General features: G+C 45.8%; 2 protein-coding genes across 8 annotated transcripts in view; one reads left to right on the top strand and one right to left on the bottom strand.

Moving 5' to 3' along the window:
• LOC118088106 (armadillo repeat-containing protein 12) overlaps positions 1-26,676 on the bottom strand; it is a 61,407-nt gene that overhangs the window by 25,138 nt on the left and 9,593 nt on the right. The gene's annotated exons all lie outside the window — the stretch shown is intronic.
• The window catches only part of FKBP5 (FKBP prolyl isomerase 5), a 79,177-nt gene continuing 58,871 nt past the window's right edge, over positions 6,371-26,676 (top strand). The window contains exon 1 of the mRNA XM_088673338.1: positions 6,371-6,392. The gene's annotated coding sequence lies outside the window, so the exon portion shown is untranslated. The remainder of the gene's footprint in view (positions 6,393-26,676) is intronic.

Genomic DNA, 26,676 nt, shown 5'->3' with positions numbered 1-26,676 from the left:
TCTGCAGGGGAGGATCATTCCCCATCCCTGGCACATTCCTGTGGACAGAGAGTGCTAGCCGGGGCCATGGGAGAGAACATGAAGCACCACAGCTAGCCTTGGCGGGGAGGAAAGAAAGCATGTCGGGTATGTGTGTGGAATGAATTACCCTGTAAAGTGGGGTCGAGCGGCCTTCAGATGAATCAGCTTTTGCAGAAATCTTTGGTGAGCGTTCCCAGTTCCACACTGCATGAAAGTGAAGCCATATGCCCAATATCCAAACCAGTTGGACTTGTTTTCATGCTTCGGGCAGGTGGGGGGACGGACATTGTGGTCCTGTGGTGGACATTGTTGTCTAGTGGTGACATGGTGTAATCTGCCTAGTTTCAGCATTTCGGGGGCACTGCAGCTCTGCGGCAGACATAGTCTAGTGATGGCACGGTGCAGACATGGATTATGCCAGAGTCTGGCTGTTCAGAAAGGTAGGACTGCCTTGGCTCCTTTTCTGAGGGTGACTTGGGTAAGCCCTCCCCCCCCAATACCACTTCCCTAGCTGTACAATGGGTTTAATTACAGTGCCTTCTCAGCAAAGCACTTTGCTATTTATGGATAACAGGAAAAAGGTATTGCCAGTAGCATTGTTTTTGAGCAAGAAGCAAGAGACGGGGAGCAGCCAGTCCAGGACATTCAGCTCCTTGTTCTTCCCCAGACCTCTTGAATGACTCATACTAAGAAAAATAATGGCATGTGGGTATATGTCTTATAAAGAAATCCTCTTGCAGTGCCTACTACTTATCACAAAGACAGTATGTCTGCAGACTGCATGCAACAGTGTATGTGCTTGTACAGAATCACACTCGTCTATGGAGGGTGCCTCCCAATGACCTGTTTATTGAGCATTCATCCAGATTTGCTTGCACAAAGCTTACGGTTAGTCAATTCCAGGTCTTTATTATTCTGATTCATTTGCAGGGAGGTTAGATGACAATCAGCATCCATCCTGATTTTATTCTGATTTACTTGCACAGTGGTCACACAGCTTCCTGTTAATCATTTATCCCACACTTCTTAGAACATTTCCATGCCACTTTTCTAACTGCAAAAAGTCTTTAAAAAGAAAAGACCAGAGTGCTTTAATCCACTTTTTTTGAAAATAAAACAAAACTAACAGCTCCTGCAGACTGCCTATTTTTGCAACATTCATCCTGATTTGTTGTTACAAAGCTTATGCGGTGGTTACATTCTATCTGGTTTTTATCAAGCATTTTTATTGATTTCCTTATGGAATGTTTATACATCTTTCCATTAGTCATCCACACACCCTATACTTTTCAATGCACAAAAGTCCAATTCTTTAAGACAGTGGATTTGCTACATTAGGGCAACAGAGCTTTATTTGTGCAAACTTTCCAGTATGTGCTTGAATCCTTCCCACGAAATTCCCTCCATATAGTGAGACCTCTAAATTTTCAATATGCAACTGAACCCCCCTCAAAGTACTGGCACGCTGGAGGTGACCATTAACTCTTCTGTTGTATTTTCTCTATGTGGTCCAAGATCACTGACATTTTGGGGCCACCATGACCCACCACCCACCCTTAGTAGCAGAATTATTGTCACCACATGACAGGCAGAAATCCAGCTGGCCAAGCGTATCTCACCAGTGCATCTCAGTGCCAGGAAAAGCTGTGTCCATGTGGCTGCCTTTTGCTTACCTAGATGGAGGACGGAGAGTTGTGGCGTGTGTTTAAAATCATTTGACTTTTGTGTGGCAGGAATGTGGCCTACAGTATAAAGGTAAAAGCCACACCCATGTCTCCACCCAACGTCTACCTCTGACCCCCACCAACCACTGGCAGGTGACCTCTGGAAGGTTACCCCTGAGGGAGGACGGCCCCCAGGCTAAAAAGTATTCCCCACCCCTGATCTAACCTAATCTTATCTCTTCCCATTTTGCAATCATTCCTCTTCCCTCCATTCCCTCCAAGTCTTTGTAGTTCTTTGTAGTTTTAAGCTTGCCTGGTGAGCTGCTGCCTCTTTCCGAGACCGCTCATCCTCCCATAACACCTTTCCCTTTGCCGCTTCCCTTTGTGCCTTCGGTTTACCCTTGATCCTCTTCCCTTCTTCCAAACATGTGGTTTGCACTTTCACGTGTGTGTGTGTGTGTGTGTGTGTGTGTGTGTGTGTGTGTGTGTGTGTGTGTTTGGAACTCCTCACTGGATTACACACTAAACTGCACCAATAAACCTCTCGCCTCTTTCCAGAAGACAGACCAAGCAAGCTGCACATTACGTTAGCTATGTGCTATGCACTGTGCCCTTATGTGCAAGGTTGCAGTTGTTGTTCCACAAATCAACAGTCTTGCAGGGAAGTGAGAGACCTGATCCAGATTGGGACCCCAGCATAAGGAGTAACAATATTTCATTTCATTTCATTGTTGTAAACCTCTTTGATATATTTTTATGATACAGCAGTGAGTATACGTATCTCCAAAAAAAAAAAGGAAATAGGAAAAACTGCTGTGGTTCTGATCCTTATTGGAAGCCACATCCCTGCAATTTCCACTGGGTGTGAAACTTTGAATTGGACCAGTAGCTCTATGGCACCCAGTGCAGCACTTTCAGGACCAGCGATGCATGATCTGCTCCATTCACCAACCTAGCAACCACATTCTGCACTAGCTGAAGTTCCTGGGCTGTCTTCAAGGGCAACCCCACATAGAGTGTAGTCAGTAGTCCCAGTGGGAGATCACTGGACTAAACCAGTCTTGGAACCAGCCTAAGCTAGGCAAAAGCACCTCTAGCCACAGAAGCTACATGGGACTGCAGTGACAGAATGAAATTAAAGAGTACTCTCAAATTTCAGCCCCATGATCTTTAGGCACAGATCAGGAGGGAGTCCAGATTGGCATCAGAATGGTTATTATAAGAGGTTGTTTTGTTTTTGTTTTTTGCAGTGGGCATACATTGCACTTGCGTAACAGTTTGTGGGGGAAATTCCTGTTATATGCTCCTTAAGAGGCCAACACTTAAGAGTCATTAATGGATAAAGTTATGCACCAAAGAGAAACCAATGGCTTTTGTAATATGTGAACACTTCTGGTAAATGGTTTGATATCATATGGCATGTGTTAAGGGGTTTCTAACCACAAACCGAAGTCAACTTCTTTACAGCACTGTCTCAAAAATGCAGCCTTTCTGTAGGGTTCTGTGTGCTCTGGTGTGTGCACAATCTGTGTCTGTGTGGCATGCACATGCATACGCCTTTGGCGGGTATTGCCATGCGGACCTTTGGGACACACCTACCATACTGTTGGCATGCCATTCCTGAAAGGCTGAGATTGAGGCACTCAGGCTTAAAGGGGTTAACCCCACCCCTGCTGCAGAAGGCAGATGATTAAAGTCAAAAGCAATAATTGGCCTTTTTTTGTGTGCCAAGCTGTTCTAATCTTGGCTCCAGATCTGCTTTGTTCTGTTCAACATTTTCACCTTTTCCATTTTGTTGTGAAATGGGGATTTCTACATCACTGAGATTTGGTTGTTTATTTCAGCACTCCAAACTTGTAAGACTCCCTCACTACCGCCACACTCCAAATTTCAATCTAATCTAGCAGCAGGCATGGAAGAATGCCCACTAGGGCGCTGAAGGAAATCCAGAGCACTATTTGCCAGCATTTCTCACATACAAATTGCCCTTGCGTTTGTTTCCATAGTCTCTGAGATGCTCAAGATCCCCTGCTGTGCTGCCCATTTCAATGCCATTGTTCTCGTGTGCTTAGTTCGTCTTCCAGGAGGTATGCCAAGGACACTGATAAGCTTTGCATGCTGAAGAGCGTCTCCTCCAAGGGCCCTGAAATCCTTAATGTGTGTGAGAGAGAAATGGCTGGGGTTGCTGTGTAGGGCTGGGTGCGTGGGCCACAAATAGTCATGAAGGTGTGCAGGAAAGATTCAGGTGACTGAGCCTCACTAGGACCACCACAGTGTCATACCCTCCAAGTGTCCCTATTTTCCAGGGGAAGTCCCAGCATTACTAAAGCCATCCCGGCTTCTGATTTGATCCCAGAATGGCCCTATTTCCCCCACCAGTGCCGCCATTGCTGAGCTCAGGGAGGAAGATCAGCTGGTGCTTGTCCTTGTGAGAAATGTTGTCATCTGAGGAATGTTGCAGGGTATGCAGTGTGCAGCAGGTGATATTTACCAAGTATATGAACAAGCACCAAAACCCCAGGACTCACCTGACGAGTTGTAATGTAGCAGCCAAGTTGTTTTCCAAGTTGAAACTAAGCTGTGATGGGTTGAGGGTGGCCAACGCCTTGTTCCAAGGGCTTCAACTAGACTGAAATGTGAGTTCCTTAATAATATGGTCAGATTATTGAAGAAGCTAACAAGGCCTTGTGGCCTGGGGCCTATGATTTTCATAATATGGACCATATTATATGGTGCCGCCTACTAACTTATCCTTGATAGAGCAAGGGCTTGGTGATGATGTCCACATTGAAAGGAAGGCAGGAAGTGCTCTGATTTGCAGAACAGAATATATTGAATGGCTTCCTAACACACCCATACCCAGAAACATTAGAGTGGTCCTGTGTGTGTGTGTGTGTGTGTGTGTGTGTGTGTGTGTGTGTGTGTGTGTAAAATCACTGCCCTAGGGCAGTGTTTCCCAACCAGTGTGCCTCCAGATGTTTTGGGACTACAACTCCCATCATCCCTAGCTAGCAAGACCAGTGGTCAGGAATGATGGGAGTTGTAGTCCCAAAACATCTGGAGGCACACTGGTTGGGAAACACTGCCCTAGGGCAACACCACCTTTTAATGATCTCTGTGTTTATGCGTTGCCAGGCCTTTGCCTGTTCTAGAATGCCAAAAGAGGTGCCAGACAAGGGAAGAATTTGATCTCAAAAGCAGGGTTAGGAAAGCAAAATTGCCTTCGGGGTATAGATTGTGAGAACTCAACCCATCCCTAACTTTAACAGTGAATGATTACTCATCACTACACATCATGAATAGCGAACTTTAATGAACTGTTCTCTGTAATTGCTGAGTGCCCAAGAAGTGGAAACGGGGACATTTGATACTTCTGCTGAGTATTCAGTGTGTAATCTTTGCACCATTCATGATTTTAAATCAACCTTGCCTAAGCAGCCAGTGCTTTTGAACAGGTACGATCCCCATTTTAGAGATGGGTAAACTGAGGAGCTTTGAACCCACTGTGGTCTCTAGGCGGAAACCAGAGCTGGAGGAATATATAAGGTACAGAACTGCTAGCAGTATGGATGTGTTCTCTTAGGGCTAGACAGCAAAGACGGACAGACAGCTGGACTCATGAATGTCTCTCTTTATGCCTTGCCGTCTCAGAAGCCTGGTGCTGTGTGTCAGGAGGACTGATGCTGCTGACCACAAGCCCGCAGGAGTGGTTTATCTAGCGCGACACAGCACACCCACTTCCCCGGCTGCTGAGTCAGGCTGTTCCCTTTGCTGCCTTGCGCTCTGTACATTGTGTTCCAGCTCTGCCTCGCTGGCACGTAGCCCAGCTCACATCAGCTTCTCACTCTTGTTTGTGTTCTCAGCTTGCACTGAGGGCTGGTTTGCAGCTCGGCAATCCTCCCCACCCCACCCCTTCCTCAGCTTTACAGAGAAAGGAGGGACCGTTTGGGGCTTTTATGCCAGAAGGAAGCCCTCACATATGGATGGGGGGGGGGTTAACGGCAGGGATGGCTGAGGGGAACAAACCACCAGTTTTGCAAGAGATTAACTCAGGTCATCTCCATGTCTCTATGTTATTTGTGAATGTAAATCATCGCCCTGTGGCTCAACGGAGGCAAACAAGTTGAACGACATAAGACCCTGCAGCATAGCTGAAATGCATGGCTACAGAATGGTCTCTTGGGACCAGGGGCGGCTTGCCCATTGACTCTAGTGGCGCGGGGCGCCAGGGCGCTTGGGCGCCCCAGCAAGTGGGGAAGGTGCGCAGCAGCCTCCTTTTCCCTCCTCCTGCACGCCGCGCCGCTCAGGGCTCAGGGGAGAGCAGGGAGGTAAGCGAGTGGAGCAGGGGCACTCGGACCCTGTTCTGCTCTGCAGCGACAGGGTCATCCCTCACCCCGGCGCTGTGTTTCATTGGTAGAGGCGATGCCCCATGGCAGCACCTCTACCAATGAAACGCAGCGCCCTGTTGGCGGGAAGGAAACGGCCGTGGACCCAGCAAGCGCCGGAGTCGCGGGAGACGGCCAGGAAGGCCCTGCCGCGGCACGGCCTGCCCAGGCACCCCGGTCCGCTGGGAGAAGGGAGGAAGGCCGTGCGGAGCCCCCTCCCCCACTCAATCCGGCATCAGACAGGCGGCTGGCCTCCAGCACAGCGTGGCCCCGCTGTGAGGTGCGGGGGCCGCCGTGAGGCTCCCGCCGCCCAGCACGCCAGGTAAGAGCTTTCCTCTTTTTTTAAAAGAGTGGGGGGCGCCCGAGGGATCCCTGCACCAGGGCGCCCGATGACCTTAAGACACTACTGCTTGGGACACACTTATGGGGCTACTTGGTACTCCCATAAAGAGCCCTGGTTAAAGTTATTTCTCCCTACCATCCCATCTATCCATCCTAGGCTTGAGCGCTCTTTCTTTCTTTCTTTCTTTCTTTCTTTCTTTCTTTCTTTCTTTCTTTCTTTCTTTCTCACTCTCTCTCACATACACACGTATGTTCCCAGCAAAAAAGCAACCTCGCCCTCTTATACCTTCCATCTCTGACTATTTGCCACATTGTTGCTTCACTGCATAGTCTTAAACATGCGAAACTATACCAGAGAAAAGTCTTAGGTGCCCTTTGAGCCATAGCCAGTGTGATGAACCAATGCAGACAATTGTTGTTGTTGTTTAGTCGTTTAGTCGTGTCCGACTCTTCGTGACCCCATGGACCATAGCACACCAGGCACTCCTGTCTTCAATGCAGACAATATGGGAGGTAAATCCACCAAGCACATTGTCTGCACAAATGTTTCAGCCCAGCAGCCTGTGTAGAGCTTCCGTGTGCATGCACATGAAAGCTCATACCAATAACAAACTTAGTTGGTCTCTAAGATGCTACTGGAAGGAATTTTTTTATTTTGTTTTGACTGCGGTAGACCAACACGGCTACCTACCTGTAACTAGGCTGTGTAGAGATTTCCTCAAAAGAAATCTGAGCAGGGTATTCTGAATGGGGTGTGTAATGCTTGCAAGATACCCTTTGTCTTTTAGAGAGTTCATATGGACTCAGTGGGGATCAGAAATACCCAAATCATTTCTGACCAAGCTTCACTTGAAAGTTTCAGGCCTTTTAAAGCGCACATATCCCTCACTTTTGTTGGCCATCGAGACCAATGACCTCCAACCTTTCCCAGTCTCCCATGTGCCCACACAAGATCAAACAGTGCATTTGGGAAATGATTGTTTAAAACGGTGGTCAAAGCACTCATTTAGCCAATGACAGATGTATGTAATCCAAGCACATTTGTATCACTATACTTGATATTCTAACATATAAGCTATTCTGGGAGCCTGATCATACAGTCCTTGAAATGAAAAGCACTTGTATTGCCTGGCCCTATTGGATCACTGTTTGTGGCGAACATTACAGACATATTTAGGTGCTCTTTGGATGTTCTGCCAGCCACATAGGAAACCCCCTATTCACGAACAGCTCCCACATGGCTGCAAGAATGGCAAAATAACTCAACCACATGTGCAGGAGGCAATCATACAGGTATTTTCCACATGTGTGTCTGTCTGACAATTCCATGGAAACCCACTTGTGCAATTGGGTCCTTCACATGACTGAGTCACTTAAATGTTTTCCTATTTGCGTAGGAGGAATTCATGGATAAGTGAGAGCCTCGTGAGCCTCTGAGAATATCTAAAGGACATCTGAGTTCTAATGAATTCCTCATATTCATAGGGAGAGAGGCTAATCCTGTTGCCAGTAGAAGTAACAGAGGAGTCAACTGTTGTGCTTGTGAGTCCTGTCCTGTCAGGGTTGTTCAGACTACTCCTGAGTAACGACCTTCCACGTACTTGTCTTTCAAAAGTCTTTATTGGTGCACATTATTTACAGTGAAGTGAACTGTCGGTTTCATGTCTTCTCATTCTGTATCAGAATCCGACACTGCCCCTTTTCGCGACTTTGACCAACATAAAAGCCTCGGGACAGTGAATCTCCTCCCCTTTCTCCTCCTCCTCAATACCGGTGTTGGGGGGAAGGGTCTACGGTCTGCCTTCTCCCTGTCCACCCTTCCCACCTCTCTCTCTTCCTGCCTGTGGACCAGGGGCTCTCCCATGCTGCCAGAGCCCTGGCACCCCTTCTCCGTCTCCTGACTCACCCCTTCAGAACCCGCACTTTCATAACTGCTTGGAGACGGGCTGCTCCTGATGAGAGGGGGGGGGTTCTCTATAATCCCTCCCCCTTACATGTCCCAAGAAAACTGCAGAAGGATGCATCATGTTACACCAACATGTATGCAATCAGTGACATTGACACAAGAGGATATATCACAAAGGCAAATCCTACCAGGAGCATCTTGCTACTGAAAGCCTTAGGCACATCCAAGTCAAACAGTCCAAATTATACATTTCCAAATTGTGTTTTGGTGTCCCACCATTGGACCTACAACACATATAGGTAGGCTATGTTCACTAGACTTTTGGGAGTGTGAGAGTGAGGTTCATAGCAGCAAAATAAGCTAAGGAAGGGAGTAGATGACTGGGATGCTAAGCATAGGAGTTGCGTGGGGAAGGGTGCACTTTACTAGGTCTGGAGATCAAGGAGGGCCAGCCCAGGATGCAACCCCATTACAATGAAGGAACTGCAGATCATGTTTGAGGGGGATATTGATGGAAACTTTTTTCCTTATTTATTTCCTGTTGTGTGTGTGTGTGTGTGTGTGTTGTGTGTGTGTGTTTGGGGGGGGAGCCAATCAGAAGCACACCAAAACAAACAATACTTTGAACAGTGACGTGCTGGCTGAGACCTTCATTGGAACAGAGAGAGTGAGTTGTGTGGTTCTCTACATAATGTGGTGTGCTTTTTCAAGAACTACCAGTACTTGTCCCAGAATTCCTTGTGCATAGGTAGGAGGGAGAGACAGGTGGTGGGAGGAAGCAAGCATAATAATAATCCCAGGGACAGCAGGAGCTGGTGCTGTTGTAAGGATCTATGTGCTCAATATATATGTGTGAGTAAATCTCTAGTGCACTCACATGCAGGAAGACACTACCTGCTGCTGCCATGTCTGGCTATGAATACAAATCAGTCAACCAGAAACATAAGGAGGTTAAACAAAGGGAACTGAAAGAAGCAAAAGGACACCATTCAGTCTTGTTTCACAAAACAGACAGGACTTTCCATAGCCCAACAGCAATATAGTACTGTAACTAGGACCAACCAAAAGTTACAAAATAGTAAGCTATTACAGTACAGTGGAACCTCGGTTTATGAATTTTCGGTTTACGAACGCTGCGGACCCATCTGGAACGGATTAATTCACTTTCCATTACTTTCAATGGGAAAGTTCTCTTCAGTTTATGAACGCTTCAGTTTATGAACAGACTTCAAGAACCAATTACACCCATGCTTCGGGTTAAGTACGCTTCAGGTTGAGAACTCCGCGGACCCGTCTGGAACGGATTAATCCACTTTCCATTACTTTCAATGGGAAAGTTCGCTTCAGTTTATGAACGCTTCAGTTTATGAACAGACCTCCGGAACCAATTGTGTTCATAGACCGAGGTACCACTGTATCTTGGTGGGTCTCTTCTTCAGGCTCAATGTTCTGATAAACAAAAATAGCAAGCAGAAGAGGGAGAGAGCCTGGACTGGGCCATGGGAGAAATGCTCCAGTGTGGGCCATGTTGTAATTTCAGAAATGTACAAAATGTAATTTCAGAATTAAAGCAGAAAGTTTCTTCCCTGAGTCATGGGATTGTATGTAGGGGATAGGATTGTGGTATGTCTGTGGGAGGGGACCCATGTTATAAGTTTGTACTGAACAGGAAAAAAATAAGAAGGCTTGGGCCTCAAAGTCAAGAGAAGGAACCCCTGGAGAGGGGGGCAAAGGAAGACAAAGATCTTTTTCAAACATTTAGGATTCCTCTAAGAAGGCAGCTTAAGAAAAAGGATATCACCTGGAGAAAAGGAACCCAGAATTTCCTGTGGGCTTTCAGCAGTAAACCAGATTGCTGTGTTTCATTGCTCCCATTACCACCCTGTACAGTGCCAGGCACTGTCTCCCTCTGCATGCTGTAACCTCATCAGCAGGAAGCCTTTTCCCCCAGATCCCCACTCACAATCCCCAAGTCACAGCCTGGGAGGAGATTGGTACGGTTTGTTACACTCGGGCGGAATGTACTTTGTGTTACAAGTGGCTTTGATCCAGGACTCAGAAGCTGGACTTTATTTATACTTCCCTGCTCCGGGCTCAGTTACATCCTGCTGTCAGTTATGTCTGTCTGTGTCCCTGCTTCTATCTCCAAGAGAGATGAACCTGGTCTTAAAAATCCATTCGGAACATTTAAGGAGCAGAAACCAATTTGCACCTTGCCAGCCTGCATTTCTCGCCAGTGTACGAACCCTCAATTGATTTAGATTCAGTGAGGAGCTATATAACCTAGGGACATTTTCCTTCTATTTGGTGCGAGTGCCTGGGCTGGGGACGGAACTCGTACTGGCTAGAGGGCATCCACATGGGGAAGAGTGGGCCCCAGGCTGCTGCTGGCTCAAAGTGACCTTGGCAAAGCAGAAAGGCTTTGTGCTTTATTTCCTCATTAAGTGCAGCGATACTTACCTCTAACCTCGCATACCTTGACAACACCTAGAACGTCTTTGATGGCATTAGAAATGGCAATTTACCTTACAGGATCAACTTCAAGTGGATTTTTATAGGGTGGCCCTCTTAGACCCTGTTAGATGTAGGGTTCATCCATACAGTCATTTAATGTGAATAGTAAGCTTCCTGTACCTCCATTAATTCTCTGTTGTCCATGTGATGTTATCTTCCAAATCGCTGCCTTCCCACACTTCCCCCTCCCTCAGTCCGGATATTCTTATACCCTCACCTTTTCAGAATATCTATGGTATGAGCAGTTTCTGTGACATGCCTCCCCAACCCCAATGAAATGGGGAGGAGGTGCTTCACAGAGCAGTTTGGCAAACTGCTCTGGGAAGTTGCTCTGGGAAGTGCCTCTCCCTCCTCCATTAAACAGCTCCCCTGCCCCATCTGCCACTTGCTTGGTCACCTGCCTGCTTGCCATTCATTATGCCGGAGTTGGCAGCCTATTGGCAGCCAGGTAAACTGCAGAATGATGACTGCCTTACATTGCTATATAAGTAGGAATATGGTATATATATTTTCAAGTCCGTGCTTAAGTGTTGGAGCAAATAAACACATAGCCTCTTGAGAAAAACCAAACTGAAAGTCTCTTGAAACTAACAGAGGATTCAAAATGCCACAGTCAAGCCAACAAAAGTCTTATGGGATGAGTGGCAGTGATGATGAGCTTCATTCAAAGGGGCCTCACTATTGCAAGGACAATGTCCAGAGAAAAACACCCACAACAATTATACTTGCTGGAGTGAGCATCCTAGTTTACTAGCAACTTGGATAGTGGTTCATGTTCTGGTGATTTATTTGCCCACAAGAAAAGCATAATTAGGGTGATGTTATTTGTTTGAATCACAATGTGTGATGGTTTCACAGTGATGGCTAGATAAAACAAAGAGCCTGGATGAGGTGAAAACCCAAAAAGATGTCAGTGCCAGTGGTGTATATAATTAATTCTGAATGCAAAATCTGGATTTCCTTTGTTTTTGTGTGCGTGCGTGAATGTGTGTGGGAGGAGTGGCTGGGAATTGGAACACAGCATGTACAGTTCTGAACAAAGGCTGCGGAATTTATCGGGAGACATTCAAGGCTGTGATAAGGAGTCCCTGCAACATTTGGATAACAGAGTTTAATTGCATTTTTTCAACATATGCCCTTTATTTGTTATCCTTTTAATATCTTGAATGTTACCATTTAGGAATAAGCAGATCAGTAATACAAAAACAAGGACACGTTATCAACTGTGGTTTTGTAACAACTGCTGCTTCTCTTTCAATCCAAGTGATGCTGAAAGCTAAGTCAATTTACAGGAGCACAAGATGAGAATTGTTCATAGGAAGCACGGGGCCTATGATGACACAGATTACCCATACTGATTCACTTCAGGCAACGGCACATAAAGTACTCTTTACATTGTCACCAGTAAATATTTGGGATAGGGGAAGCAGGAACAAACTCGTCACTCAAGTTTCTTCCTGAGAGCTTATGCCACACAGCTAAAAACATCTCTCACTATAAATGCATCCCACTCATCTGAGAAATGCAATACCTCGAGCCTTCCTTGCTCCTCCAAAACAGTCTTGATGGGAGAAAGAATGCGAGCTTAGGCGGCTGCAAGTCATTTTAGCCCATTTCGTTAATCCCCCTCTACATTAGTACGTCCTGTCCCTGTTTTACTGACAATGGTGTAAATAAGGGTTAGAGAGAGATGGGGCTTCTGCACCGTTATTAAAGGCTGTGAAGATCCTGCAAGAATGGTAATTGAAAATTGTTTAGACCTATCTATTGTAGCACTTAAATTGTCATCTGGAGCAGCTGCACCCAACGCTTTCAACAACGGGTACAGAATGTGCTAAGAGTAGGCAGGCTATTGTGTAATTCGGAGGCCCCAGCTAGCTGTAAACACTGCCTATATACCCACTGACGTGTTTAGGCCTAGGTTCCATTTAGCAGTGGAGGGCAGTGCTGTTGCACAGTTCAGAGTACGTAGCCACTCCCCATTGTAAACTTCCAAAACATAAAGGATTTCTTGCGCAAACAAGAACATACTTTCCCTCCCCCTCCCCCATTTTGGGTTAAAACTTGGCACACTCAGATACCAGCCTCAGAACAAATATTTTTAGAAAAATGTACAAGGAGAGAAAAAAACAACATTGGTGTGCCTGAATGAGGCAATAGTTTATCCAGACTATGCAAGAGACATCTACGCTGCCTGTTTAAAAGCAGAACCTTTTTTTTATCATTTGAAGTTCAGGGGAAAAAAAAAACATTCACTAGACATTCTTCTGTGGAAGAAACATGTGCCACCCCATCTGCAATGCAGTCCCTCAGATATATAGATCCATTTGTGACATGCAGTGTTTTAAATGTCAATGCGCAGATAGATAGGGATCAACTATTTGCCAATGCCCCAGTCGTTGAAACAGTTGATGTTTCGGTTGAGAATTTAATACTGTAGGTTCTCTTTCGTTCTGTCTTTCTGCTGTTGGCAGCACAGGTACGTGCCAATAAAATGGACTGGCTACTGAAGGGTAAAATAGTGCTCTGCTTCTAAAATGCGAGGGACCAAGGCTTATGCCCAGTGGTGTCACCAGGGAAGGACTTTGAGGCAGGTGTCCACGGCTCCCTTTCAGCAGAGTAAACAGGAAGGCTCCTCAAACAAAGCATGGATGGCTTACCATATTTTGAAGAAGTGAGGTAATACACATTACCATCTAAAAAGGGGGGTCCTCTGTAGCACCGTGGAAGTCTGGAATCAAAAATTACATAACTGCACTACTATACATGACTATGTGAAAGCCAAGCCATTTGTCCTAGTAGCTCTTAGGACTTATCCACACTTAAATTTTGCCCCACGCTTTCCAGGCACAGGTCCATGTTTTAAAGCTCCGTGTCCAATCACTCCCCCCACCCCCCACCCCGGAACTTTTCCTGCAAAAATCTGTTCTTGAAAGCTGAAGCGCAACAAACAGCAATTTGGATTTTCCATGGGATTGGGACAACAAAATTAGTCGGGATAAAAAGCTGGTGGATTAGCGTTTATGCAGCTCAACAAAAGGCATGCAGTGTGGGGACAATGTTAAAAAAAAAAGAGCGCATATCATCCAAAAAAGGACAAAATAATGCAACTATTTGCGTAAAATTTGACTATGCGCTAACACACACACAAATGTAAAAATAATTGCTGTCATTTAAATAAAGACACACGTCACCATAGTTAGGAAGACTACATGTCCTGCATGAATTCTCAGTCTGCTGTCTATGTGCTCACTGTTGATGGGCAACTTCTGGGCTCCTCCTCTCTCTTTGCCCGATGCTTCACCTTTAAACGAGACCTGGACCAGACAGCCCTACAAATAGAGGGCTGTCCTCTGTAAATTAGGACACATGGCCATCCTGGTCCGTAAGATATCCTGGGCCCAAACCACGCTGAGTTCAGAGAAACAGCTCTAGTCTTCAGTTTAAAAAAAAAGCATTTATGTGTGATTGTGCCAGAATATTGATAAAGATATACATCCTGGTGTCATTTGAAAGTGTTCCATCGAAGGCAAGGTGGGGCTAATAGACCACATAATCTGATGCATGTATGAATGCACATCCAGTTTACAATTGGATGCCTGATCCAGCAAATGATACATGCTCAGAAGCCTGTTCACATATACTGGTACTGTATATACAATTGGATTGCGGTATCAATAGGCGAGTAATTGTTCAATAGCATGTTCTTCTTTAATGTTACAGTGGTACATCCGGTTCTGAACTTAATTCGTTCCGGAGGTCCGTTCTTAAGCGGAAACCGTTCTTAACATGAGCTGCGCTTTTGCTAATGGGGCCTCCTGCTGCTGCCGCGCCAGCGGCACACGACTTCCGCTTGCGTCCCCAGGCAAAGTTCACAACTAGGGGCATCTACTTCCAGTTTAGTGGAGCTCGTTACCCAAAACATTCGTAAGGAGGACGGTACGTAACCCGAGGTTCCACTGTACTGAGGATATCCATGGGATGAGTCATTATATTGGAAACAGGTCCTCAGGCTAAGTTAAACTCTTTGGTAGGTACCAACCCAGCTTGTGGCTTTGTAATAAGATCTAATAGCTTTCTTTATATAGAGAGCTTTATATGTCATACAAGTGTACATTTCTAGTGGTTAAGATAGACATCAATGGGCCATTAGGGTGAATGGGGCAGTGCCCCCTCAACTTCAGTCTGGTCCCCAGCCAGTCCTTACCTGCACTGGCTGGCAGCTTCTCCCCCCCCCCACTCCTTCTCCTTAGTCTCCATGTTGTCCTTGTGGAACTCAGAAGGCAGGAGGATGGAAGTCAAAGCAGGGTTGGCTCTGCCTGTCATTGGGTCTGACTCCACATCCTGTTGGTCTGCCTGCCTTCTGCCCTGCCAGTCCCAATGGCCACCAGCCTCTGCTGGCAGACACAATATAAAAATAGATCTCACATCCTGCCCCATCACATCCAGTAATGGGGTGAGCCCAGCTTCCTCCTGCCTTCGCAATTTGAATGGACAGAATACCAGACAATCAGCTGCTGATTCAGCTGTGAGTCTTGCTGAACTGCTGTATTAAGGGCAAAACAAAAATAAAGAAAACAGTAAAAAAAATTAAAACCTTTTTTTTAAAAAAACAAATCAGTCATGGTGAACCCTCAGGGATCCCAGCACTTGCCCGGTCATTCTGGGTGCTGATGCCAGGCCTGGTTCTTTGTCTCTATCATCTTCTCTACAGTCTCTTGAGTATTGAGCATCTGCTTCGTGATTACAGGTAAGAGCTGTTGATAGACCTACTCTCCGTGCATGTGTCTAATCCTTAAAGAGAGAGAGAGAGAGAGAACCAGCTAATGGCCATCACCTCACCTTCTGGCACTGATTCCATAAGTTAATTATTGCATGGTGTGAAGAAGTCATGTGAGCAACATTCTTCCATGAGGCACCTTGAATTTGTTTCCACCTGTCTTCGCAAACAAGGCTAGGTGTGGAGAGGGTAGGGAGAGAAGCAATTCAGAGCATGGCATACCATGGCATTGCTGCAAATGTGGTTGTTTTTGGATGGGAAGAGAACTGTGGGGAGGGGGGGGAGTTAATATTTGGCCCCAGCTCCAATTTGGAATCCATTTCTGGTCTTGGGAGGGTCCATCTCTAGCATTAAGTTCCAACAGTGGCCAGGAGAGGTCCTCTCTGAGAAGCTTATCAGCAGGGCATGAAGTAGGGTGGTTAGGTGTCCTACTTTACAGGCTGAAGTCCTCTAGTTGAAGGGCTTCTCTGCCCTGGTCTAGTGTAAGGAGAGAGAGAGTGGAGGCTTTGAAGTTGCTCATCAGCAGGTAGCACCTAGAGGCACACAGGTTCATATGTGGTCACAATCTCTGTTCCCCACTACGGTGAGATGGATTCCATTTCTATGAAAATGATATAAACTTAGAAAGAATTGCTATCTATATATTAGCATATGCAAATTTAATGCAGATCCATGTCCTGTTCTGTTTGCTGGTGCATTAATGGCTATGCTAGCGCATGGCAGGCAACAGGTTTGCCTGCAACATTTTGTTGAGAAATGTCTCCAAACATAGACGCTTCATTTAGCTACCCCACGTGACATGAGGGTCCTTTGTGGGCAAAGCTGGAGTGAAACAGTTTGGGGTAAGTAGAGGCAAGGTGGATGGGACTTGAAGGGTCCCCACTTTTTCAAAGGGCCAGATCCATGCGCATGGCAATCATGCTGGCAGTCGTGGAAGCCAAACTTCATTTTGGGATACGTGGAATCGTTGCTGTGAAAGAAACATTTCTTTTACCGCTACTGCATCCAGGGCTGGATTTAGGTTTAAGGAGGCCCTAAGCAAAGGAAGGTAATGAGGCCCGTTATATGTCCAGCTGTCCTTTGTCAACAACAAATTGTCGCTGTTTTTTGTGTTGAATATACTGTATGCTATATGGTAATTTATGGACCTAATAGGTATCTAAAGCCACATAACAAAATATGTATTTTATCAAAGTAATTGTTGAACTGAAATGCAATTATGAAGAAGTATATTAATTGTGAAATACAATTAAGAAATGAGCAAACCAGTGATATATTAGGGAGCAGGCTAGCAGGCGGGGGCCATTACTTACATCACTGTTGCTGTATGTAGGCCTTGAAAGACCTACCGTACATTGGCTCCCAGTACATTTCTGAGCACAATCCAAAGTGTTGGTGCTGACCTTTAAAGCCTTAAACAGCCTCGGTCCAGTATACCTGAAGGAGCGCCTCCACCCCCATCGTTCTGCCCGTACACTGAGGTCCAGTGCCAAGGGCCTTCTGGTGGTTCCCTCCCTGCGAGAAGCCAGTTTACAGGGAACCAGGCAGAGGGCCTTCTTGGTGGTGGCACCCGCCCTGTGGAACGCCCTCCCATCAGGTGTCAAAGAGAACAACAACTACCAGACTTTTAGAAGACATCTGAAGGCAGCCCTGTTTAGGAAACCTTTTCATGTTTGACGGACTACTGTATTTTAATATTTTGTTGGAAGCCGCCCAGAGTGGCTTGGGAAACCCAGCCAGATGGGTGGGGTATAAATAATCATAATCATAATTTGTTTTTATCTTATATTTTGGAAATGTACATCCAGGATTTTTTTTCTTTAATTTTTTGGGGCCCCCCAAGAGAGTGGGGCCCTAAGCTATAGCTTGTTTAGCTTATACGTAAATCCAGCACTGACTGTGTCACAAGCACAGGGGAGGCTGCGGCAGCCACATTAAAAGGTACACAGGTCTGTTGCAACAACTGCAGTCATATTGCTGGAAGCTACTTTTTGTTCTTCCTGGGTAACGATTGAAGTGCAGGTCTGAAGAAACTTGCAAAACCAGCTTGTTGAGAGACCACTGCAGGACAGGACAGGGGGTGGCAGTGGTGGAAAATAGAATGTGCATCTCTTTCTACAACCATTACTCAATGCCCTCTCAATCTATACTCTCTGAAAAGGCTTACACAATTTAAACCAGTTTGAAATTGACTTAACTGTCTGGACTTTCCCAAAGAGAACCGTGGGAAATGTAGGTTTTTGGTTTTGGACGGATTAAGTTCCTAGTAGGGATCATCAGTAATGAAACAGGTTTCCTATTATTCATTTTTTAAATAGAGACATCATCATCATCATTTATTATTTATATCCTGCCCATCTGGCTGGGTTTCCCCAGCCACTCTGGGTGGCTTCCAACCAAATATTTAAAAAAATACAGCATCAAACATTAAAATCTTCCCTAAATAGGGCTGCTTTCAGTTGTCTTTTAAAAGTAAAATAGTTGCTTATTGCCTTGACATCTGATGGGAGGGCGTTCCACAGGGCAGGGGCCACTACCAGGAAGGCCCTCTGCCTGGTTCCCTGTAACGTCACTTCTTGCAGTGAGGGAACTGCCAGAAGGCCCTCGGTGCTGGACCTCAGTGTCCAGGCTAGACAATAGGGATGGAGATGCTCCTTCAAATATACAGGACCGAGGCTGTTTAGGGCTTTAAAGGTCAGCACCAAAACTTTGAATTGTGCTCAGAAACGTACTGGGAGCCAATGAAGATCTTTCAGGAACGGTGTTATATGGTCTCGGCAGCCACTCCCAGTCACCAGTTTAGCTGCTTCATTCTGGATTAATTGCAGTTTCTGAGTCACCTTCAAAGGTAGCCCCACGTAGAGCACATTGCAGTAGTACAAGCAGGAGATAACTAGAGCATGCACCACTCTGGCAAGACAGTCTGCGGGCAGATAGGGTCTCAGCCAGCCTGCATACCAGACAGAGCTGGTAAACAGCTGCCCTGGACACAGAATTAACCTGCGCCTCCATGGACAGCTGTGAGTCCAAAATGACTCCTAGGCTGTGCACCTGGCCCTTCAGGGGCACAGTTACCCCATTCAGGATCAGGGAGTCCTCCACACCAGCCTGACCCCTGTCCCTCAAGAACAGTACTTCTGTCTTGTCAGGATTCAACCTCAATCCGTTAACTGCCACCCATCCTCCAACTGCCTCCAGACACTCAACACAGGACCTTCACTGCCTTCACTGGTTCTGATTTAAACGAGAGGTACAGCTGGGTATCATCCGCATATTGATGAACACCCAACCCAAACCCCCTGATGACCTCTCCCAGCAGCTTCATGTAGATGTTAACAAGCATGGGGGAAATCACAGAACCTTGAGGCACCCCACAAGTGAGAGCCCAGGGGTCTGAACACTCATCCCCCCCACCACTTTCTGGACACAGCCCAGGAGGAAGGAGTGGAACCACTGTATAACAGTGCCCCGAGCTCCCAACCCCTCAAGATGGTCCAGAAGGATGTTATGGTCGATGGTATCAAAAGCCGCTGAGAGATCCAGCAGAACTAGGAAACAGCTCTCACCTTTGTCCCTAGCCCACCGGAGATCATCAACCAGTGCAACCAAGGCAGTTTCAGTCCCATGATGAGGCCTGAATCCCAAATGGAAGAGATCCAAATGGTCCGCTTCTTCCAGGCATGCCTGGAGTTGTTCAGCAACCACTTGCTCAATCACCTTGCCTAAGAATGGAAGATTTGAGACTGGGCGATAGTTGGCCATATTGGCCGCATTTAAAGATTTTTTTTAAGAAGCTGTTTAATAACTGCCTCTTTCAGTGGGTCTGGTAAGGCTTCCCTCACAGAGAGAAGCATTCACCACCCCGCAAAGCCCATCGCCCAGCCCTTCCCAGCTAGCTTTTATCAGCCAGGATGAACAAGGATCAAGAAGACAGGTGGTTGGTTTCACTCGTCCAAGCAGCCTGTCCACATCCTCGGAGGTAACAGATTGAAATTGATTCCATATAACATGACTAGACAGGACTCCGGCACTCTCCTGCTCTGGCCCTGCTCCCACGGTGGAGTCTACCTCCATCTGAAGCTGAGTGACTTTATCTGCAAAAAAACTTTGCAAAATCATTGCAGGAGATCTTGGGGTGCCTACCAGGCCCCGATGACAGAGATGGTTCCGATAGATTGTGAACCACCTGAAAGAGTCTCCTGCTACTGTTTTCTGCAGATGCAATAGAGGTAGTGAAGAAGGTCCTCTTTGCCGTCACCATTGCCACTTGGTAGGCTCGACGTTGAGCTCTAACCCATTTCTGATTCAGAGTGAGTTTCCCATCACCAGTGCTCTAGCCGTCTCTGCAATTGTTTCATCACCCTCAGCTCTGGGGAAAACCATGGGGCTGTCCAGGCTCCATGCAATCGGAGAGGATGCTTCAGAGCCAGAGAGTCAATAGCCCTGGTTAACTCTGTATTCCAACGGGTCACCAGGGAATCAGCTGAAAGACCATCAACATGGGATAAAACATCCCCTACCACTCTCTGGAAACCATTTGGATCCATTAAGTGGCGGGGGTGGACCATCCAAATTGGTTCCACCTCCCTGCAGAGGGGGAGGGTCATGGAGAAGTCCAGTTGCACCAGGAAGTGATCTGGCGAAAGACGAACAGACAAAATCAGTTATGATTGAATGGGATAAAGATGTGGGGCATAATATTATGATGGCAGATTGGGATAGGTTGTGGAAGAAGGGAATTAAGTTTACAGCATGTATTGTATTAAAGAAAAATTGAATGAAAATGATGTATAGATGGTATTTAACACCTGTTAAGTTGGCTAAAATGTATCATAATCATAATAATAAGTGCTGGAAGTGTAAAGAAGAAGAAGGATCCTTCTACCACATGTGGTGGACATGCCCCAAAGTAAAAAACTTCTGGGGAAAGGTTTATAATGAGTTGAAGAAAGTGTTGAAAAATACATTTATTAAAAAACCAGCAGCTTTTTTACTTGGAATAATAGGGGAAGAAATAAAAAAAAATATGTTACTTTCTTTATGTATGCTACGACAGCAGCAAGGATATTAATTGCAAAATACTGGAAGAAACAAGAATTACCAACTGTAGAATAATGGCAGATGAAGATGATGGACTTTATGGAACTCACTGAACTGACGGGGAGACTCTGAGACCAGACAGAGGAGACGGTGGAAGAAGACTGGAAGAAGTTTAAAGTTTATCTAGGGAAATATTCTGGTGTATAAAAATTTGAATTTCTATGGGGAATTTTTTTTTACTAGGCATTAGGGATGAAAGTAGATGTTAGAAAGAAGGTATAGATGAATTTAATATAGTTGATTTGATGTAAGGATGTGGGGTAGCTTTGGAAAATGTTTAAAATAATGATTAGGGAACTGCTAAAGAAGATTCGAAAAAGAAATCAGTTAGGGGGGACTTGGGGAAGTCCCAGAAACAATGGTTTGAAAGTTAGAAGAAAGTTAAAATGATTATAGGTATTGTTATTGTGTGTATTTCTTTTGTGTGTGGTATGTTTTCTGTTTTCTTTTTCTGTATATTTTTTATAGTGTTTGTATTTTTTTCTGTTCTTCTTTTTTCTCTGAATGTATAAAACCAAGAAAAATTATTATTTAAAAAGAAAAAGGAAGTGATCTGACCATGGCACTTCTTTTGTTTCACTTTTACTTAATGTCAGATCACCAACATCCATAGAGGTGAACACCAGGTCTAAGGCATGTCCGCGGCTATGAATTGGGCCAAACTTATTCAGGGACAGCCCCATGGAGGCCATGCTTTCCACAAAGTCCCGAGCGGCCCCTTGTAAGGTCGTATCGGCATGGATGTTAAAATCCCCTAGGACAACCAAACTAGGTGTCTCCAGGAGCACATGAAACAAGAACCAACATCCCCACTACACTGTTCTGTGATGTGGGTGGAGGGAGGAATGCATCCATGGGGGTCGTTTAACCAGCCCATGGACTCCCGCATGGAGCAGAGCGGGGACTGCCTTCCGTGTCTCTGGCCAGCCAGCTTCCCATTGGCTGCAGGGCCTCATTTGACCCCATTCCTCCTCCTGGGTTTTCCAATACTGGGGCAGAGGTCTCAAACCTGAGAATGAGTCATAAGCACCCAACATCCAGTGGTCCTCCCAGCTACAGCTGATAAGAGGGAAAGGATATAACTTTTTGTTCCCTCCTGGAATTGCACACCCAAACCCAGAGTTCTAAAAACAGGAGAAGAAACACTCCATCCACTCTAATTCTTCCCCAACTATTATGCCTCCTATCATACTTTTGGCAAGTGTTCAAGTGGAAGGAAGAGGGAACTGACTACCCTAAGTGCTAATCTTCTGCATCAGCGCTTGTACCACAGAAAACCTGGTGTGTGTTCTCCACCCCCACCCACTTGTGGGAATTTGCATTAGTATGCATAATTTCCACAGGAGGGGGGAAATAGAATGTCTGTACATATAAAGAGCTTCCATTCTATGCCCCCAAGGCAATAAAGCATTATGAACTTTAGCTAACCTGGAGAATCTCTAAGGAAGCTCATTGGCTCTTTTGCTTTTAAATACCCAAGGCTGGGATTTGTTTTGTGGTTTTTAGAATTTGTGTAAAATATCTGCAAGCAGCCATGCCAGGTGAAGGACTGCATTGGGTTGAGGTCACATGGTGACCCACCGACTACCAACAAAGATTGGGAGCCATTAGGCCTCTGTATGTTGCTGGACTACAACTCACATCTACCCCAGCCAGCATGACCAGTTGTTGGGGATTATGGGAGTGGTAGTCCAGCATCACCTAAAGGGTCCAAGGATCCCCACCCCTTCATTGCAAGAATGCTATGCACAATTGGGCTGTGAACACATTAGTAACTTAAAACACAACAAGGTTGGTTTACCCTGCTTCATTTCAAGTCACATTTGTACATTGCTGTTCACACCAGAGAGGGAACAGGGTGGTGCGTATTGCCAGTTTGGTTTCCCCACAACTGCAGCCCCCCCCCCAGCTCCTGTTCATGAAGTTCTCATCTGCACATGTACAAGCAAAGTCTATATCAAATGTAAACTCATCTTAACTGAAAAACGAACACGACTTATGTTTTCAAATTGGATGGAAGCTGGTTTGAGCATATCCAAAAAGCAGCATTTCTGAAGAAACTACAGGATAGATATGGATTGTGGCTAACGTTCATGCACACATGGCTTCACACACCAGCAGTGGGAGTGCAGTGGAGCCATAGTAAACAGCAATGTGTAGATGGCCTGAAAGCTCATCTGACCCTTTCAAAACTGCAATGCCTATGTGCTCTAAGATTGGATTCAAGCAGAGCCCTGATGCCAAGTCTCTTTGTTTACAGACAAAACTGGTACAATTGCTTTACATTTGTAGGGAGACTGTTAATGTGAGGGCACATTGATTGCAAACATGTGATCTCCATCCATGTGCATTCCGAGATGGTACTGTCCCATGAGAACAGCATTACGTGCCTTTCCTCAGCATTTGAATCAGCTCTAAGTGTTCTGGAGCAACACAGTCGTGAAATAACCATGGTAACTCAACCGCTCAATTCAGCCTTGGTACCTGACTACTGAAAGGTAGATAATATAACACCAGCTTTTAACAAAGATCTTCACTGGCAATTCTGAAAAAGCTTCAGTGACTAAAATAGCTTGATACGTATGTGCTTTATCAATATGCATTGGTCTCAAAGAAACATATACCTATTTAAACATTTAATGTCTGGCTTAGGATAAAATTGCTGGGCAAGGGCAAATTGATAACCCCAATTACTTGGCTCCTTATTGTGCCTACGGTACTAACTCTGTTGCACTTCCCTCCTGAGTCAGGATTACCCATTGACTGTTAAGCACCACCCACTCATTTGCTGACCTCTGGCAGACAAAACCTCTGGCTCTTTTGATCTACAGATGCCCCCCTTTATTTCCCTGATGGAGCCAATGTTTGCCTTGTACTTGTGAGTCAACCATGGGATGCCACAGTTGGCTTCCTAGGTTTAGAACCTGGCTGGCTATGTGCCATGCTATGTTCTGGCCTCTTGGAGAAAAGGACACAATCTTTTCCACCAATAAAATAGGCTCGGCAGATGGATGTCAATTCAGATAGAAGAGGCAAATGACTTCATAATGCCCTGTGGAGATAGTGTGGATGGGGATGGTTCACCCCCTCAGACTAGAGATGTAGAGAGCGAAACTGGAATATGGAAAGTGACCATTGCCTACAATACTTCTAAAGCAATGGACGCGGGTGGCGCTGGGGTTAAACCACAGAGCCTAGGGCTTGCCGATCAGAAGGTCGGCGGTTCGAATCCCCGCGACGGGGTGAGCTCCCGTTGCTTGGTCCCTGCTCCTGCCAACCTAACAGTTCGAAAGCACATCAAAGTGCAAGTAGATAAATAGGTACCGCTCCAGCGGGAAGGTAAATGGCGTTTCCGTGTGCTGCTCTGGTTTGCCAGAAGCGGCTTAGTCATGCTGGCCACATGACCTGGGAGCTGTACTCCGGCTCCCTTGGCCAGTAATGTGAGATGAGTGCCGCAACCCGAGTTGGTCATGACTGGACCTAATGGTCAGGGGTCCCTTTAGCTTAAAGGTAAAGGTAAATGTAGTGGCTTATTGTATTTAGCTGCCTGGTGTTTTGGAGTACAATTCTGCTCCTGGTTGCCTCCTCCTCCTTTTTTTTTTTTAAAAAAAGGACAAATGACTCCTCCTCCTTCCCTAGGTTAATCTACCCCCACCCCCACCCCTGCAGTCAATTTATTCTTCTCCCTTCATGTTGAGTGGGATGTCATACTGCGAGCATCAGCTTAGCGGTGGGGTGATGATGTCAGCATTGGTAGCTTCAATATCTGGAAAGCTCCTAAAATGCCCTGAGTAGGCTCATGACTCATAGAAGATTCAACTGCTCTGCTTGGAATACACGAGGGTTGCTGTTGGTGGCTGCCCAGAGTGCCAAGTGCTGAAAGAAAGTGCCCTGTGGACTGAAGCAAACCTAAAACCAGAACTGGGAGGATGGAGGAGGTGGATCAACTGTGCACCTAGTTTAGAGTCTGAGCAGTGGGTTACTCCGCTTTTGCACCTGCTCCCTGCTCAGCTGGAGGTGGGGGAAGAAAACAATTCTGAGGCATGGGTTATATCCGGCACTCAACTGCTTTAGCATAAGTATTGCCCAGATCTCGGAACGGTGCAACCTTACATAACATACGGGCTGCTGCAATACACAGGCACAATAGGGTGAGTCGAGGACAGAGTGGTTGCCTTAACAGAGAATTTCCTGGCTTTTGTCAGTTTACGTCAATCTCACTGCTATTTTAATGTGGGTTTTGCCATTTTTATTTCCCTTTAAATCGGCACCATTAAGTAGGGGCTTGGAACTAGGTAAGAATGAAATGTGTGTCCAGTTGTCTTTCAGATAGTTAGGCTGGGCTGTCTGAATTGCAAAGGCCAGCTCAAGACAAAATTCCATAACACATGGAGAACTTTTAAAGAGCAAACCAATCATCATTTTTGTGGGCTCCTTTCATACTAGTGTGGGAGCTCCGCCTGCTGACTCTTTGCCTGGATAATGAAAGTGCCCGACATTAAACACACACGCAAACATAAACAGGTTAAATGAATACCAAAGCCCCATTTCCGCCCCCTGCCTCAAATCGTTTTTAATAATAAATACTTAGACACCTGCATTTGTCCCAATGCAGCCCTTAACATTTTGTTTCTCAGTGCATTGCTCTTTCTTGTTTCTTTGTGAGCTCTGCACACTGTATCCTGTTTACAGTACATACTCCTACGGTACTAAGAAACATTTATTTAGTGTCAATGGTTGGTTAGGCACTGTACAGCAAAGAGAAATAAAATGATTTCTGCCCAAATAATGTATAATCTGTGCTAGATGGACGTGACTGGCATGGAAGGAGGCAGATTTAAGAGCTGAACATGGAAATGTCAAGAGATAAGCATCCACTGGCAATTGGGGGACTTAGAAAAGGTCTTTGTGGTGATACTAGCACAGCCAGTATTAGATTGCAGAACCACAGAATTGTAGAGTTGGAAGGGACCCCGAGGGTCCTCTAATCCAACCCCCTGCAATGCAGGAATCTCAACTAAAGCATCCATGACAGATAGCCATCCAACCTCTGCTTTAAAACCGCCAATGAAGGAGAGTCCACAACCTTCTTGAACAGCTCTTACTGTTAGAAAGTTCTTCCTGATGTTTAGTTGTAATCTCTTTTCTTGTAACTTGAATCCGCTGGTTTGGGTTTTACCCCCCAGAGCAGCAGAAAACAGCCTTGCTCCATCTTCCATGTGACAGCGCTTGAGATATTTGAAGATAGCTATCATATCTCCTCTCAGTCTCCTCTTTTCCAGGCTAAACATACCCAGCTCCCTCAACCATTCCTGTTGTGCACTTCTTATTCATATGGGGTTGTATCCAAAGTAGAGCTGAGCAGGGTGTCTCATGTGTGCAAGGATTTCTTCCTGTAAAATAATAGGACTCTCCCCGTTTTCCTCCCCAAATCTGCTCTAGGCAGGTAGGGAAGAGGAGGAAGAGTCCTGTTGCATAAGCAGAAAACCTTGCACTGAAAGGAGGCACATTAGCTGAATATTGTCCATGCTTATGTTAATACGTTGTGATTTAGTTATACACCACTTTTTGTTCCAAAGAACCCCAAAGCAGCCAGCAGCCTATTAATGGGGGAGAAAACCCACATCAAACCACAGAGCAGGCTGCAATAAATGCAGTGAGCCTGCAATTCAACCCTGCTTTGTACTAGGCAGCGGCAGGGGAAAAGTTTGGGCTGGGCGGAGGTGTCGCTTTTGCCCAGCTCTAATGTCCTCTGCTAGCATGGAGCTCCCCATTCTGCCCGCCAAATGGGCAGAAGCTCTGTGGGTGGAATTCCCACCAGTGACACTTTATGGATGTGCATTTCAGGGGGGAAGTGTACATTTTTTAAAAAATTGTCAAAGGAATAGACCACTGGAAATACACCCATCTTTGATATTAATAACAGCTTTTTTATATATATAAAAAGAAGTTTTGGTAGCGTTG

Source organism: Zootoca vivipara, chromosome 7 (assembly GCF_965207765.1).
Source record: "Zootoca vivipara chromosome 7, rZooViv2.hap1.1, whole genome shotgun sequence".
Classification (NCBI taxonomy): domain Eukaryota; kingdom Metazoa; phylum Chordata; class Lepidosauria; order Squamata; family Lacertidae; genus Zootoca; species Zootoca vivipara.
This window is presented reverse-complemented; position numbering and strand designations above follow the sequence as displayed.